Source organism: Epargyreus clarus, unplaced genomic scaffold (genome assembly GCF_041222505.1).
Source record: "Epargyreus clarus isolate Ecla_fem2 unplaced genomic scaffold, WU_Ecla_fem_2.2 ptg000007l, whole genome shotgun sequence".
Taxonomy (NCBI): Eukaryota; Metazoa; Arthropoda; class Insecta; order Lepidoptera; family Hesperiidae; genus Epargyreus; species Epargyreus clarus.
This window is the reverse complement of record NW_027332215.1, coordinates 8,498,812-8,516,668: the sequence shown is the minus strand read 5'-3', so window position 1 is coordinate 8,516,668 and position 17,857 is coordinate 8,498,812. Positions and strand designations below refer to the sequence as shown.

The 17,857-nt window shown below is 40.7% G+C and overlaps 1 protein-coding gene, 1 long non-coding RNA gene and 1 other non-coding gene across 5 annotated transcripts in view; 2 read left to right on the top strand and 1 right to left on the bottom strand.

The window, feature by feature from the left end:
- LOC140743346 (uncharacterized) overlaps positions 1-17,857 on the top strand; it is a 466,218-nt gene that overhangs the window by 196,204 nt on the left and 252,157 nt on the right. The gene's annotated exons all lie outside the window — the stretch shown is intronic.
- LOC140743344 (carboxyl-terminal PDZ ligand of neuronal nitric oxide synthase protein) overlaps positions 1-17,857 on the top strand; it is a 287,400-nt gene that overhangs the window by 31,934 nt on the left and 237,609 nt on the right. The gene's annotated exons all lie outside the window — the stretch shown is intronic.
- On the bottom strand, positions 6,805-6,877 carry TRNAR-UCG (transfer RNA arginine (anticodon UCG)). The gene has a single exon. It is a non-coding gene; the product is annotated as a tRNA-Arg (tRNA).

The window sequence follows — 17,857 nt, the reverse complement described above, 5'->3', positions numbered from 1 at the left end:
TACCCAAGGGATACAATGTAAAACGCACAACACAGCACTCGCGTTAACAAAACTCCGCGCCAGGTAGCGCGGCGGATACGTGCCACGTGGCACGCAGGTGGCGGCGGATGACGCACGGGGTGACGCACAGGGCGTCGTCTAGCGGTGACTCACGGTGGGAACGGACGCGCAGGCACGACCGTACGCGACGAGAGCCAGAGCGAGAGTTGAATTTATACAAAAAAAATGCCTCTTTATATTTGTTTCGCGCGCGCCACAGGTGCGCGCGACCTTGCGAGGGGGCCTGTCCGAGTGAGATAGCACGATCTGTCGGACGGAGACAGCAATAGGCCTCTCGCTCTATCTTACGTCTATCCCTTTCACTTATTTATATCATTCTTTATTGCTTATACATAAATTACACATACAACATCTTATAATATAAACAAAACACATTAAAACTAATATAAATTCCAATAGGGATACTTAATACTAACACTTCGAAATATAAGGCAATTATACAAAATTAAAAAAGAGATGAGACTGAGACTAAGTGTCCGTTACACTCCTCATAGTACGATTAACGGCGAATCCAAATGTTGGCTAATTTTACCGACTTAGCAAACTCTGTTGGGCTAAATCGGTGCATTCTATATCAATGGTTTCAAGGCTATATTACTGCATCAATAACCAAAGTGGTTGGTAAAAAAATACATCTGAGGGAATGGGATTAGTAATCTAATGAAACACAAATGATTTTTTTTAACTTAACCCACATGGCATGATAACAAAATAATTGTCATTGTTTTTAAAACTCACGTATATTTTGATAGTCAAGCACAGTTTGCAATAAATACAAATCGGATGACTTCATTTCAAACGAATAAATCAGTGATTGTTTTAAACTAAGTTTCCATGCAATACTCAGCGTAGCGGCGTCGAGTACCGTTAGAATCCAAAACTTATAATTAGTGGTACGATGCACCGAGTAAAAAGCAATCGGAATACTGGTATTGTTCGTTATGGCGATATAGACATAATACTTAGTTATGTATCTGTTTGTAGTAATAATCTTAGTTTAATGTATATAATAATAAATAACGCTTTAGGTACATTCATAGCCCTACACTAGGATTCCCTGTGTCGTGGGTACCATGGACACCATACCAGACCATATATAGACCATGTATATCCCTGGTAATATTAATTAAATTATACTTTAGATAAATCATATCTCTCCCCTGCTGGGAATCGAATCCAGGAGCCCTCGTATCGCGGACCAGCGTGGTGACCGCTGGCGGCGTGGTGATATAAATGATGTGTTAATGTGTTTGTACAGACTTTAAACCGTTTTAAATAAACTCTTGTGGGTGGATATGATCATTTTCGCCTTTCAACATGCGATTTTGGTACGTTAGGTAACCTTGTTGTTGAGATTTGGTAGCAGGACTACGACTGAACTGGTACACTAGTACAGTACAAGTGCAGTTTAAGTCAATTCCATCTAATTCTTGTGTTTTAGTTGAATTAAATGAACTTCATCCACTGTCCTGATTACATTACTTACTGTCATAGTGACAACGGTAGCACTACCCTGAGCTTACAAAAGTATTAATCGCTAGCGACTGCGTAAAATAAATGTATGAAAAATTGTACAGCGCCTCTGGTGGTTACTCGTAGAACTAAAATCCGTAGTGTGAGCCACTACGTAACTCGATACGTAAAAAACCTATCGAAATCAAATCGCTAGCGAATGTCATTATGATCTATTGCCATACAAATTCAGTCCCATGAGTCATTAATTTGACAGAGTTGTCAAGAAATACCGTAACGATAGTAGTTATGTTATTCACTAGCAAAATGACAATAGTTTTCTATTTACAATTTCTATAGTGGCGTTTCTATGCCAACTCATGGTAGTGCTACTGAACTCATGGTAGTGCTACTGAATTTCTTTAACTTTTCGCAGTATTATCGTTATTTAATACCGTGAAATACTGCGAAGAAAGTAAGTTCGATTTCTAACTAGTCCCAGTTTGCTTTACACAAAGTAAACTGCTGATCACTGTACAACTTGTACTGCAGAATGCAGATAATATAATCAGGAAAGCGCATTGCATCTAAAGTTTTCAACAGATATAACTTTGCTTATAAGCAAATTCACGACTATCTACGGCAGTGAAAATTGAGGAAATGACTCAGAAACAGGTTGTTCCTTACATTTTATTCTTGGAAAATCGAGATATATTCGAAGTAATTTTCAACTCTATTCTGTCTATTTCAATAGACTACTTTATTATATTACTAGTTTTTGCCCGCGGCTTCGCCCGCGTTTAAAAGAAAATAATATACTAACATACATAAAACTGAATATTCGTACCTTCAACTTTGCGAATCATCACTTGATCAAATGCATAGTTTACGATTCAATCCTTACTAATATCGATTAAAATAATCGACTTTTTGGTCCAAAAGATAGATTCTCTGATTAATCGATCTTAGGTCGCCATCCCTAGTTCCCGTGGGATTTCCGGGATAAAAACTATCCTATGTCCTTTCTCGGGTTTTAGACTATCTTTGTACAAAATTTCATTAAAATCGGTTCAGTGGTTTAGGCGTGAAGAAAAGACAACCAGACAGACAGACAGACAGACAGAGTTACTTTCGGATTTATAATATTAGTAAGGATTTGTATCTGAGTTCCTGATATAAGTACCTAGCAACACGGAACGAATGAGTTTCGAAAAGTTTTTGAAATGGGAAAGTCTGTGTAACTTTCTGACGTTTCCTTATCAAGGAGAGTATTTTTCCGAAGTTTACCGTATTTGTACCATGACTTTGCATCTTCCGTCGACGTCGGAAAACATAAATCAAAAGAAATTTAAGCAGAGCTTAAAAATAAACTTGACGAGAAGTGAGGAAAGTTGAAGTAAAAGTTTTGTAAAGTTTGTACTTAAGTACGTAAGTATATTTCCGTTTGCGCCGTTTTCGTTTCCATCTTTTCTGTGTGGTCTAGAGTTTATTATCAAGTCATCACTGTCCCTTAGCTGGTCATAGGTTTCTTCTCAATATGATAAGGATTTTCGACATCACAATGAAAGACTTCCAGGTCTTTAAGGCCTAATTTTTACAGAACTCTTCATATCTACATTTTTCCACTTTTTATTTCTCCGTTAATATAAGTGATAATTATTTTCTAATACGCACATTACTTCGAAGTATTGGAGATTGAGATAAATTTGGATTACATACCATTTTATTGAGTGTTGCTCGAATTGGCCGAAAGTGGCCGAGTGTTAAATGTCATTTTAGATAAATTCCCTAGAGAACCGTTGGAATTGCCAGGCACTACGGAAGACATCTTGGACAGGTCGGAAATAAAACGGCCAAGGTGAAGTCGCATAGATTTTGCAGTTTAGTTTGGAGCAATGTTAAGATAATATCAATGAATCGCTCAGACATGTAGATTGCGGTTAAAGGTAATGATTAATTTATATTTATAGTTTATGCACATGATTTCGTATCAAATAATTATATATATTCTACATCTTTGGTTTCAAAAGCAAAAGCACGCACTGCGTGTACGCACTGCGAAGATGTGGAATTGTAAAACTGCTTGAGATTGTGTTGGGATATACTCCACCATGCTACCCTATGTGACTTACTATGGGATCTTTCCGCAGTTCATTGACCCGAGCTACAAGTTTATAAACTTCGAAGACTTTGGGCAAGGTTTAACGACTGCTCCCTAATGATGATAATTAGGATCGACTACTTAACGGGCCCTCCGAAGTGCGGAAATATTAATGAAAATGAACTTCACCGACTACTGACCGTAGTTTATTTAATTTTAAATATAACGATCATGAATACTAGCCTAGTACTAGACTACAGCTTATATAACAATTATTTTATTATTTAGACAGTTAATATATACTGTACAACAAAAATATAATAGAAAATTATTTTATAAATGACCATTATAAACTCAAGGTTAGGTTTAAATTGCAAATTGCTTTTACATCGGAACACGTTTTAATTTAAACTGCGTGGGTTTAGAAAATGGCGGCATCCAAAGGAAATCTAACTTTTGCCTGTCAATGGCAAATCCCAGTTCTCTATTCTATACTCACAGCCAAGCTTTTCATTCATTGAAAGCGATAATAAGGTTTAAGCACTAAGAGAATCGTCCTATTTCTAACGAGGAAAGAATACGGAAAGAATTTTTAGAAAATTGCTTTCGTTACTTCGGGATCCAGATCTTTTTAAAAATTGACCAATTCACCTTGCGTGGTATAATAAAAACAATTACCATGATTACAAAAGTAATTACGACTTTAATTCTTCAGAGAGCTTGTTCCAAGGATTTAACCTAACTTAAACAGTTGTTTAAAACTATTGTTGGTCTCTGCAAACCACATACTATGATTAGTGTTTTATCCTTTTCCACAACGTAATATCGGGCAAGTAACAACTTCAAATGAAAAATTAACTGAAGTTACACGACTATTGCTTCTCCGTGCTAAAGATCGTATACGCAATTACGTGACGAGCACGTATTCTAATTGCTACACGAACTTTTCGTCTCAATTCTCGTTTGGAAGATCTTACAATCACATCTATTAGTGTAATGTGTGCTCGGAAGCAAGATAATAGATCTCTAGATAGTAGCATTTTAGTTTCCTTTACAACTCTTAGTGATGTTGTTCCTTCATCCTTTGTTATAGTTATAATAATAACTCGTTTATTGCTTATAGGCTAGCAAGAGAACATGTGAACGGTTTTAAAGTTTTAATCGAAATACTAACTTAAGTTTCCCAATTTGAAAATTTATTACATTTTTCAAATTGGGAAACTTATAATATAAGTAAAATTAGCGACGTGGATTATAATAGAAATTTTATGTAACCTAATCATTTTCATGAAGCCGAAATCAACTTTAAAACACAACATAAGAAAACATTGTAAACTTTAAAATATGTTTAAAATAAATCGTCTTGAGGAGAAATGTTTAATGTCATTAAAAAATTAATGTCACTAAAGTAACGGTAAGTTTTTTATTTAAGGTCAAACGCTGCCCTTTTTATGTAAAAACAGTTAACGTGCTTGTGTATTACATGACCGTAGGCGCCACTTACCCACGTAATTATAAAACAGCAAAAACTTGAAATATCATAGATGCATTGCTGTCCTAGGGAATTGGTGCAACACATGTATACACAAATATACATGTGTTACACTACATATATTACTATCTATAATCGTGAAGAAACGTGTATGTGGTTGAAAATATCTATTGGTAAAATATTTTACAGCCAGCGGTCTTTCAGTGAAAATATTTACGATATTTTCAAGGGTAAGGCTACATTCGATATGCAAAAGTGATACGAAGAATTTGCAAACATTTAGTTGCGCCGAACTTAAAAGGAAGAGGATTTAAATTTCAAAGCAGAATAGTGTAGACTATTTGAATCGTGGAGTTTAGTGAAATTTAGGGGAATTGATACTCTTACAGGTGCACTTACACATATCATGTATATTCAAACATATGTATGTATGTACATGCGTACATACTTTCATACATACGTACATATTATACCCTTTTACTTTTATTTGCGTAACTGTTCGCGTGGAGCTGACAGAGTTAGTATTGTTGTGTTATACGTACAGGGTTCCGGGTTCAATCCAGGCTCACTCAGGTAAATTGAAGTTTCTAGGGTGAAGAATATGGCAAATGGCTATTTTAGTTTTTAGAACTGCCCAAGAATGAATGGCACCTGAAAATTATTGTAGCTACTCATAGCCTTCATGCTTCGTAGCCATCATACTCGTATCGATAGTCTATTGCTTTTCAATAAGGTTTTAAATCGCAGTTTATAAATATTGTATGCAAATAATTATTTGTTCTACCAAAAGAGAAAAAGCAAACATTTGTGCAAACATTTGAGCACTTTAGGTGGATATATCACTGCTAGTATTCCACGAAAATCTATGAGCACTAACATGAGTTTATTTTGGGAATAATCAAAACGTAGTTCCTAGGACTATGTAATTTGAATCCGTTTATCTAACTACAAATATAATTGCATATAAAATCGAATTTAGAATCCTTGCCGTCGTTAACCCCTTACTGTTCCATTGCTAAGCACGGGTCTCCTCTCAGAATGAGAAGGATTAGACCATATTCCACCGCGCTGGCCAAGTGCGTAATTGTATATTTTAGTTTTTCAAATATTTGCGTAATGTAATCTCGTACACATTTTTATTATTTAAATCTTTACTTTATACTAAAATAGTTATCATGAGTTATCGTTTTAAATAATGCTACTATGAACGTAGAAAAGTCAAGTAAAATAAATATTACAAAAATATATATTAGATATAAATGCCGCTGGAAAATTAAAAATAGGTACCTACAGGTATTACTTCTTATATAGGTATGTTGTTAGCCTGATATTATGATCGATTCCTAATTCGAAAACCTATTTCACATTATACTATGTACCTACATTGTTTTCGGAATATCAAAATTATATTAAAGGTCTCTGAGGGTTGCGGCTAAAAATCAGCCCCTTCGGTTAGGTTCATCGTTATCATTATTTTCCTAAATGTTGTGAAAGAAACTTCCATTACGTCAATAATACAGCAGCGTTTTTTTTTCAAAAAGAACTAATTATATTCCCGTTCAGTAAAATATGTTTTCAAACATAATTGTTATTGTTTTAGCAATTCCTTATTCTTTTATATTTGGCCGTCCACTGTGATTGAAAACTTCAAATAAATGAGCATATAGAAAAATATGAAAAAAGACACCCCGCGCGTTACCGATCGTGACAGGACTCGAACCTGCAATCTTCGGATCCGAAGTCCGACGCCTTATACATTAGGCCACACGATCCTTGTAAACATGATTCAAATTTTGCTATCAAATGATTATTGTGCCTTGTAAATAATCATAAAACATATTAAAATAAAAATATATGAGGAGGTTAGGAACAAAAGGTGACATTAACAATTTTTTTTTCCAGGAAATGAGTAAAATGTAAAATTACTGTGCACGTGGAATATAGATTAATTTTCTTCTTTAGGGCCAGTAACAGTTTAATTGAACTAAATGATGTATTAATTGATGCTAAAATATATTGATAAATGTACCAAATATCTAAGAAAAAAAATGTCACCTTTTGATCCTAGACAATGTAAATGTCACCATTTGATTCAATCTGATTAATATCTTATATATAAAATTCTCGTGTCACAATGTTAGTTACCGTACTCCTCCGAAACGGCTTTACCAATTTTTACCAAATTTTACATGCATATTCAGTAGGTCTGAGAATCGGCTACTATTTATTTTTCATACCCTTGAGTGATAAGGGTTATTGTTGGTTTGGCTTTAGTATAACAAGAAGTATCAAGTGTGTCGCAAAAATTCTTGCCGTTGCTGCTGTCTTGGCGTACCCTGCCTAAACCGTTAAAGTTACAGAAATAATTTATAGTGAAATTGTTTGTCTCAAATAGTTCTAAATAAAACTCCGCGACAGTATACTCGTATCTATCTTTTACCTGGTAGCCATTATAGCCAAAAATGTCAGTAATAAATTACTATTCTATGTTACTATGCTCATTTTATAGTATTAAATTAAAATTTTATTAAAATAAATACTTTTATCACTTTAGATATTTATAGTAGATAAACTTTGTCTTTTACACTAAATAATTTGGACAGATAGTTTAAAAGTTATCACGATAGGAATGACTTGACCGGAGCAATATTAAAATATGTGACTATGTAAACATGGTAATCATGTAAACGTCAGTTGCTATTAGTTGAATGTATATATTTCGGGTACATAGGGTAGGTATGTCATATTATTTTGTTTAAAGTTTAAACGGGTGTTTAACGGTTTGTTTAAACGGGTGAAACCGCGGGCACAGCTAGTAGTCAATAAAATTAAAACATGTATCAATATTATACACACATTTTCAATTGGTGCTTGCCGAAATATGATGTTTGATTTCTTGGTCAATAATTTTAACTTCGCATCAAAAAGGATCCTCTTAAACTGACAGTTTGATTGCTCCGTGAACGGTGTGAAGTGACCTCGAAATAACATCGATGCGACTTAAAAAAGCTGACCCCCTTTCAGATACACGTAGAATATTATTAATTACATATGTCTACATAGTAATCCGTATAAACACACTGACACATAATCAGAGTTTAGAACATAACGGTAGTTATACAAACATTTTAAACGTTAGTATTTATAAATGTGTTATGACACGAATCATAACTACGAGATCGCTTTTTAGTGACAAAAAACACTAAAATTATTACTAAAATTATTAAAATTATTCTCAATTATTACTAAAATTATTCTCAATTTCATTAGCTTTAATAAAATTTTATGTCTGATTGTCCTGGTATCGAAGCTATAACTACTTGCGTGGTCTTATCACTTGAATGCCGCCCGAAATAAGCAACGTAGCACCACCTGAGGATAAGATAGTTATTTCTGTAGATGCGACAGCCAGATGTTTTTTTGTTCACGAGGGGGAAACTTTCAAAAGGTACCCGATGCCGTGGGAGCGACACAAGGTTATGTGGGACTCTTACCGCACTAAAATCCCCCCGGTGGCCGTCTTCGGCGCTACGTAGAGGACTCCGGGATCTCCAAAGGAACGCAACAGGAGTTATTACGGACGACAACGGCCTAAGAATTTAAATGTAAATGTTGATTAATGTAACTTGTGTATGTAATTAAGACTATGTAAATAAGACATTTTATTGCAATAGATATAAGTCCTACGTAATAAGAATAGATATGTAAGAGTAGGATAGCAATAGAGTGTAAGCATAGAATTGTAAGAGTAAGACAGGCTATGTTAGAAAGGGACGGCAATAGGACGCGGTTGCTGACTGAGCCTGCGCCTGTTGCGGTACCCAAAATAAGTACTTAAGCTCGCCTTTTTGTATGGAAAAGGGTGTACGCCTCGGAATAAAAACAAGAAGAAAAGAACTGAAGATTCAAGTTGGAGTTTTATTTGAAAACCCATAATCTACATTGGTCCTTCGAGAAGCCGGATTTAAAGAAGACTCAAGATGAATACGCCGATCGCAATGAACACAAGGGGTCGTGTTCGCTCCGAATCGGGGTACAGCGAGTCAGAAGCAGCCCCGGGCGCTAAGGGTGCGCCAGGGCCATCGCTACACCGAATTTATGAAGATTCTCCGCAGTCGCCGTCGACGGTCGCAGGAAATTCCCAAGAAAAAAGGATGGAGCACTCTCCGCCAGAAGGGGCGAGAGAGACAGCACCAGCGACGTCAACGCGGACGTCCGTCATGGGGCCACCTGCACGACCAGCTAGCACGCCACCAAGGCGTGAAACTTCATCGCCGGTGCGGAGACCTACATCGCCGGTGCGGAGACCTACGTCGCCGGCACACATCGCTCGCAGTAACACTTCAAAGCGAAGCATCGACGCACGTATGAAGATGGCACAATACGAAGCGGAGAAAGAACTCGCGGCTATAGAAGAGAAGCGGCTACTTATGAAAGAAAAGCTAATCAAATCGAGATTAGCCGCCGAAATGACTGCAATCGAAGCCGAATCTGAATATGCGGCGAGCTCATGCAACGAAAGGGTACAAGACTGGGTGGATAGAAGCATGGAACAACCAACGGCGACGAAATACAGGGAAGAACCGGAAGAGGTTCGCCCTCCCGTTAGTAAGCAACGGGGGGAGAACGCGAAATTCCAAGGCATTCAACGGCTAGCCGACACCTTAGAAAAACTAGTCGCCTCAAGACCGTTGCCTCGCCAAACAGCGGAACTACCTATATTCACGGGAGCCGTCGCCGAGTGGCTACCGTATAAGGCCGCCATGGAAGATTCTACAAGACTCTTTAAGTTCTCTCCAACGGAAAATCTCCTTCGACTGCGAAACAGCCTGCGAGGGGAAGCGAGAGAAACCGTGCTGTCACAGCTATTCACCGCATCTAACCCAGATATCATCATGCGCACATTAGAGATGAAATATGGAAGACCGGAATTCATAATAGATCGGGCCATGGAAGAGCTCAAAAAGATCCCGAAATTAGGGAGCGCGAGCAACGATCTGTATGAGTTCGCGGTGAAGATTCAAAATATTGTCTATACGATAAAAAGTATAGATAGAAGAGGCTACCTACGAAACCCGCTACTCGTTCGAGACGTAATGGACAAACTGAGTCCTCATCTCATAAGCAAATGGGCGGAGTACGCAGCCAATAACGAAGCACGCATCATGGAAGATAATGAAATGATAGTACTCTCCGAGTTTTTAATGGCCGAAGCGGACCTTATGATAAGGTACACCCACACAACGAAGCGAAGCGTTCCGGTACCCGTCAGAAGAGAAGTAGCACCAAAGCGGGTTGCTACCAAGGGCGTATACACTGCGGGGGAAAGTCAACCGGAAGAAAGAAAATGCTTCATGTGTCCAACTGGGGGACACTACACTACTGAGTGCGATAAACTCAAAGCACTCGACGTCAACGAGCGATGGAAGTGGGCAAAGGACAACAAGATGTGCTTCAAATGCATGAAAAGGAAGCACAGCAGGTTCACATGCAAAGCCAAGGCCTGCGGAGTCCACGGATGTACCTACCAACATCACGCGCTACTACATAAAGAAAAAGTAACGGAGTCTACGACTACAGTGAGCACTCCGGACGACGGCAGGGAAGACGAAGCAGCCGCGCTAGTAATGAGCGTCACGACAAGGAGGTCGCCTATTACATCAGTACTGCTCAAAACCTGCGAGGTGAAACTCAGCGGTCCACGGGGGGAGGTAAATACGTACGCCCTCCTAGACGAAGGGTCTACTGTGACGCTAATAGACGAAGAATTAGCGAAGCAACTCACTAACGGCGGACCGAATCGACCTCTGAACATAAGGGGTATTAACGATCAGAGAAGGATCGACAGCGAAGCGGTCAAGGTTCGTGTCAAAGGGGTACACGAACAAGAAGCCTACTTAGTGACAGCCCGCACAGTAAAAGGACTACAGCTACATCACCAACGCGTACCGCACAACTTAGAACGGTACAAGCACCTGCGAGTTGTACAAGATAGCATCAGTAAGGGAGAAGCTCGACCTCGCATATTGATAGGTGCCGACAACTGGCATCTAATAATATCGCGACAGCTGCGCGCCGGCAAGAGAAATGAACCCGCCGCGTCGAGAACGAAGTTGGGATGGGTACTGCACGGGTCGGTACCCAGGAAATCGATTTATCAAGACCAGGCGGCCGTACTTCACATCTGCGCGAGCGACGTCCAACTACAGAAGCTCGTCGAGTCACATTTCGACGTGGACTCGCTTGGCGTATCGACTAAAGAAAAAATTAATAAGCATGAGAAGAGAGCCAACGACATTTTCGAAGCGACCGCCACAAGAAAGGACGGCCACTTCGAAGTGGGTCTGCCCTGGAAGATAGATAACCCCACGTTCCCAGATAGCTACGAGTCTGCCCTTAAGAGACTACACACGCTCGAGAAGAGGATGACTAAGGAGCCGGCGTTTAAAAAGGAATACGCGGCTCAGATCGCTAACCTTATACAAAAGGGTTACGCGGTGCAATGCGACGGCAGCGAAAGGGATAGCAACGTAAAATGGTTCCTGCCGCACTTCGCCGTCACCAATCACAACAAGCCGGGAAAAGTTAGAATGGTCTTCGACGCGGCGGCTAAGGTGAAGGGAGTCTGTCTCAATGACTTCCTACTAGAAGGACCCGACCTACTAGCTTCACTCACAAGAATATTGTTCGGGTTCAGAGAAAAGAGAATCGCCGTCACAGCGGACATCGAAGAAATGTTCCTTAGGGTTAAAATCAGACCCGAGGACCAACCGGCACAGATGTTTTTATGGAGGGACAAGCCTACGGACCCTCCGAGAAGATTTAAAATGGTCTCCATGATATTCGGAGCCAGCAGTTCGCCATACCTCGCTCACAGCGTAAGAAACCGCAACGCCGTCGACTATGAAAGTAAATACCCAGAGGCGGCCACGGCGGTCAAGGAGCGACACTACATGGACGATTACCTAGACAGTTTCCCATCTGAAGAGGAGGCTATTAAAATGGTGAACGAAGTTACCTACATCCATCAACAAGCGGACTTCAACTTAAGAAGATGGAACTCAAATAGCAAGAGAGTTTTAGCTAGCATACCCGAAGATAAGAAGTCTGAAAGCGCGAATGTAAAGTTAGCAGCACACCAGAAGGAAAAGACATTGGGGCTGCGCTGGGACCCGAGCTCCGACACCCTCACCTTCAACACTGACATCAAGAGGGTTCCCGATGAGGTCAGACTGCGGTTGAGAGCACCGACTAAACGCGAAACCCTAAGCGCGGTTATGTCGGTGTACGACCCACTGGGGCTTATCAGTCAATATACGATCGTCGGCAAGATGATATTACAACGCTTGTGGCTCAAGAAGGTTGATTGGGACCAGGAATTGCCATCTGAAGACGCTAACCTATTCGACGAGTGGATAAGGCGACTCCCAGATGTCTCAGCACTAGCAATACCGCGGTGCTATAGCTACAACGTAACGCCGGAAACTCACATCGAGTTACACGTGTTTGTCGACGCAAGCGAGCAAGCCTACGCTACGGTGGCCTACTGGAGGATCGCACACGGCGATCACATAGAAACAATACAAGTAATGGCCAAGGCGAAGGTGGCTCCACTGAAGTTACTAACCATTCCGAGACTGGAGCTCCAAGCTGCGTTAATCGGGGCACGAATGGCTAACACTATAGTCAGGGAGCACAGCTGTTGGAAACCCAAACGAGTCATATACTGGAGTGACTCCCGCACCGTCCTTCAGTGGATAAGAAACGAGACGAAAAAATACACGCCGTTCGTCTCACATCGCCTAGCTGAGATCGCCGAGCTCACACATACAGAGGATTGGCGATGGGTGCCTACAACACTCAACGTAGCCGACGATGCGACCAGGCTTCAAACCGACGGGATCGACAGCCGGGACCGGTGGTTCACGGGACCGCAATTCCTACGAGCCACAGAAGAGCACTGGCCTACGGAGAACGGGGAAGGTGAAGAGACCGGGGAGACGTGTTACACCGTCTCAGAAGAGGACTCGGACCGCAACGACTCATTACCCGACATTAGAAGGTTCTCCAGTTACCTGAAGCTTATAAGGGCGACGGCACTTACTCAGCTATTCGTCGAGAAGCTTCGATCTAGAGACAAGACTCTACACTTAGAAGTGTCACACTTAGAAGCGGCCGAACGACGGTGGTTTCAACGCGCGCAGCGGGACTCCTTCAGCGAAGACTTAGCGCGGTTAAGTCACAACCAGCCGCTACAACGACACAGCAAATTTAAAAGGCTCGACGCAGTATTGAACGACGGGCTAATAACCGCAAGAGGCCGTATAGGTGCGCTCTATTCTACAACGCACTCTAATGAGCCGGTAATACTCGACGGGCAGCATCCCTTTACTCACCTGCTTGTCGAGCATTATCATCGCCGGGCGGGACACGCGAATAACGAACGAGTCGTCAACGAGCTCCGTCAACGATTCATCATACTGCGCTTGAGGCCTACAGTCAAGAAAGTAGCACGAGCGTGTCAATACTGTCGCGTGTACAAGGCGACTCCGACGACACCACCGAAAGGAGACCTACCTAAAGTGAGGTTGGACTCGGGGCACCGCGCCTTCACCTGTGGCGTGGACTATTTCGGGCCCCTAACGGTGACTATCGGACGAAGACACGAAAAGAGGTGGTGTGCACTATTTACCTGTCTCACCACAAGGGCCATTCATTTAGAGATCGTCCAGTCGCTCTCTACGGACTCAGCTGTTATGGCGCTGCGAAGGATGGCCGCCAGAAGGGGTTGGCCGCGCGTCATATACTCCGACAACGCCACTAACTTTAGAGGGGCCGACGTCGAACTGAGAAATACATACGGAGCATGGATCGCAGCACTACGGGACTACGGTCTGCAGTACAACACCGACTGGCGTTTCATACCGCCGGGGGCGCCACACATGGGAGGAGCCTGGGAGCGCTTAGTGCGTTCAGTAAAAACCGCACTAAGCACCACGCTCAAAGAAAAGTCGCCAAAAGAAGAGGTACTGCAGACGTTAATCACCGAGGCCGAGTACAGCGTGAACGCGCGACCGCTCACGCACGTCTCCGTGGACCCCGAGGACGAGGAAGCACTAACGCCGAATCACTTCCTCATCGGCTCATCGACGGGGCTACCGCGGACGGGGCCATGCACCGAGGCGGACCGCAGCACGTGGAGAAGGGCGCAGGCACTGGCGGACCAGTTCTGGCAGCGATGGCTGCGAGAGTACCTGCCTACGCTCATTCCGCGGGGGCCGTCCAACGCACAAGCGTCACAACTGCGGGAAGGCGATCTCGTAATTGTGGTCGACTACGCCTTACCCCGCAATACCTGGCCGAGAGGAGTCGTCGAGCGAGTTCACCCGGGACCTGATGGCATCGTCCGGTCTGCAGACGTCCGCACAAAGGGAGGTGTGTTCCAGAGGCCAGCGACGAAGCTTGCCGTCCTTCAGATGGAGGAGGCTTCGAAGAATCTACGCCGGGGGGAGAATATTACGGACGACAACGGCCTAAGAATTTAAATGTAAATGTTGATTAATGTAACTTGTGTATGTAATTAAGACTATGTAAATAAGACATTTTATTGCAATAGATATAAGTCCTACGTAATAAGAATAGATATGTAAGAGTAGGATAGCAATAGAGTGTAAGCATAGAATTGTAAGAGTAAGACAGGCTATGTTAGAAAGGGACGGCAATAGGACGCGGTTGCTGACTGAGCCTGCGCCTGTTGCGGTACCCAAAATAAGTACTTAAGCTCGCCTTTTTGTATGGAAAAGGGTGTACGCCTCGGAATAAAAACAAGAAGAAAAGAACTGAAGATTCAAGTTGGAGTTTTATTTGAAAACCCATAATCTACAGGAGTCCTGTTAGCGCGTTGCCCCGTCGGGCTCCGCCCAGGTGAGCTTAACGCTCGCCGCACCGTCTGGTGCGTACGACGGTATGCGACCACACATACGACAGCCAGTAAGCTATAAAATGTTGTTTAATTTTATGAACACGGGAGCGTGAAGAGCGTAAAGAATAAATATTTTCAAAATGAAAATAGCTCAGAGCGACTCATGAAAATATTAACTAGCGGTAACGTAATTGAAATTCAATTTACTATTTTTCATTTTTCCGCACTTTTAATCATTAACGAAGTTGAGTATGTTGAAAAACGTTCTACGGTTTCCACTCAAATAATTTTATAACCATCTTAAATCCTATTTACTGTTCCACGTACATATCAAGTAAGCGGCATTCAATTTACTTCTCATATTTTTTGAGGCATGAATGCTTTTAAAGCGGCACAATTTATGGTCATTGCATGCTTGGCTTGCCAGCGCAAATGTGTTTAATGGCTTAAGAATGCACAAAGAGTTTTGTGCCAAAACGGCGACATTTAATTTGTGAAGAGCATATTTCACTAATAGAACAACACACTACATCTTTTACGTCATTTTTGTGTCTACAATTAGTTTTTGTGTCTGAATTTAGTTAGACTACAACTTGTAGTCTGCAACAGTTTTTTCATATCAAATAACATTGTAAGCTTGATTTAACTCAAATGTTTATCTGAAATTGATGCAACAAACTAAGATTAAACAAGATACCAGTTTAGTCAATTACATGAATCTTTCTCTACTCATTAATCTCCCCTTGTCCCTCTTCCCCTATAAATGTTAAAACTAGTGCTATGGTGAAGGTAAATTTACCTTAAAAAAAGTTCTCAAATGTGTGTGAAGTCTGCCAATTCGCACTTGGTTAGCGAGGTGGACTATGATCTCATCCTTCTCATTCTGAGAGGTAACCCGTACACCGATATGGGACAGAAATGGGTTGACGACATGGTGGTATAATAGTTGTCCAACAGCGAACTTCAAGCGCTGATCGATTATTACAGATACGAGTATTTATTTATTTATTAAAATACACTTTAGACTAAGCCTGTGTTATTCGTTACTTGGAGTATTAAATTGGAGTCATAAAATAAAAGAAGGTGGTTTTATTGCACTGTAAAATATAAAGTGGTTTGACTTTAGTTGTTAATTAATAGCCACAATCATGACAAAATTATTATTTTAACTTATTGCTGAGAGTCAGGAAGTATTCATGATTCGAAATTGATACGTTAAGGTAATAAAGGTTTGTTTGTATGAAAGGTTTGCAAATCATAGAACTTTATGTGGTTTGACGGCGGCATTGTTGCATCGACGCAGAATAAACAATAGGCATGTCATTGGATAGAAATAGGTAACAGTATTGTATTACTTTCTTTGCTTTGTTCGCATTGATAAATCCGACTTGCTTTGTTAGTGCATCTAAGCTCTTGGCTTGCAGAGTTCGTTAAGTCTTGCCGGAGACCTTTAGAGGCTTACAAGCTTTTGACAGAACTTTGACCATTAAACCTTAAGATAAAACAAGAAAAGTTGTTTTGAAATGAAAATATATGACGTATGTTAATACGAAATACAATTAGAAAGTGCTGAATAGAACCACATTATAATCACATTGTGGGGCTATAAGAGGTTTTTATTTACTTAGAAAATTATTTAAGACTCTAGAAGAAATTATTTATTTACTGTACTACAACTACAACTATTAGTTGGCAATTCTGTTGGACAATAACGGGATTTTGACATATTCGTAGTCAAAACAGAACTAAATTGACTACCACATTGATTAATTCGACATGCACAAATACATATTTTGCTTATCTACATGCAATGACATAGCTTTCGCAGTATTTGCGAAATACTTAACGGGATATTTGGTATTTCTGAATTACATATCAATATTATTTTGTATTAGCGTCCTTACATATCTGGAGGCACGGCAGTGCCTCCGCCAAGTCGAGCCAAAGCCAAAAAAAGCGGCACGGCCGTAGCATACTTTTCTCGAAGCAATTCGGCCCATTTTCGACCTCCTGTAACTTCGTTGCATATGAAGCTAGAAGCCTGAATTTTCAGGAGCCAAGCAAGCATTGTGTAGACACGGTATATTTCAAATTTCATTAAATTTGAACCAGTAGTTTAAGAATTACAAGTAGTCAAAGTTCGTAATTTTGTCACTCACTCACTGACTGACCGATCATCAAAAGTATAAAGCACTTCTAGCAGACATAGAAGGTTGAAATTGAGAATACAATTAGTGTTTAGTATATAACTCATGGGAAAACTAAAATATTTTGCAATTTCTGTCCAGTTATCTAGATACACCAACTACATTAAATAACTTTGTATCCTATATAAGTTATATAGGATGACAAAGTTACATTTGCAGTTAATGAATCTGTGTTTCTGTCCGCGAAATGTAAGAGTAGTAGGGGAGCCGATGATGTTAAATGGGTAGAAACTCGAGCGCCGATAGGTCCTATACGATTGTGTAGATTACACGTTAGAGTGAAGAAAAGGTTGTGTGATATTTTTCGATTCACCGTGGGAATAGTGTCTAGATGATTCGAAAGATGTTAAAAGCAGAGTCAGACATACTCAAGGCGCGGCAGGTTAGTGATAGAGTATATATCTCTGATGCCGGAAATATGTTTATCTGCTGGTTTGGGACAGTCATACGAGAGGTAAAAATGGAAAAAAAAGTAACCAGCGCATTAGATTTTCAAAGGGGATATAAAGCTACCTCAGATGAGTCGCCCATTCGAAAAACTGACGATTCGATTCGAAAGACTGTCAGTGACTCTTCGAAGATTATTATACAGGATAAGATTATTATACAGGAAATTCCAACTG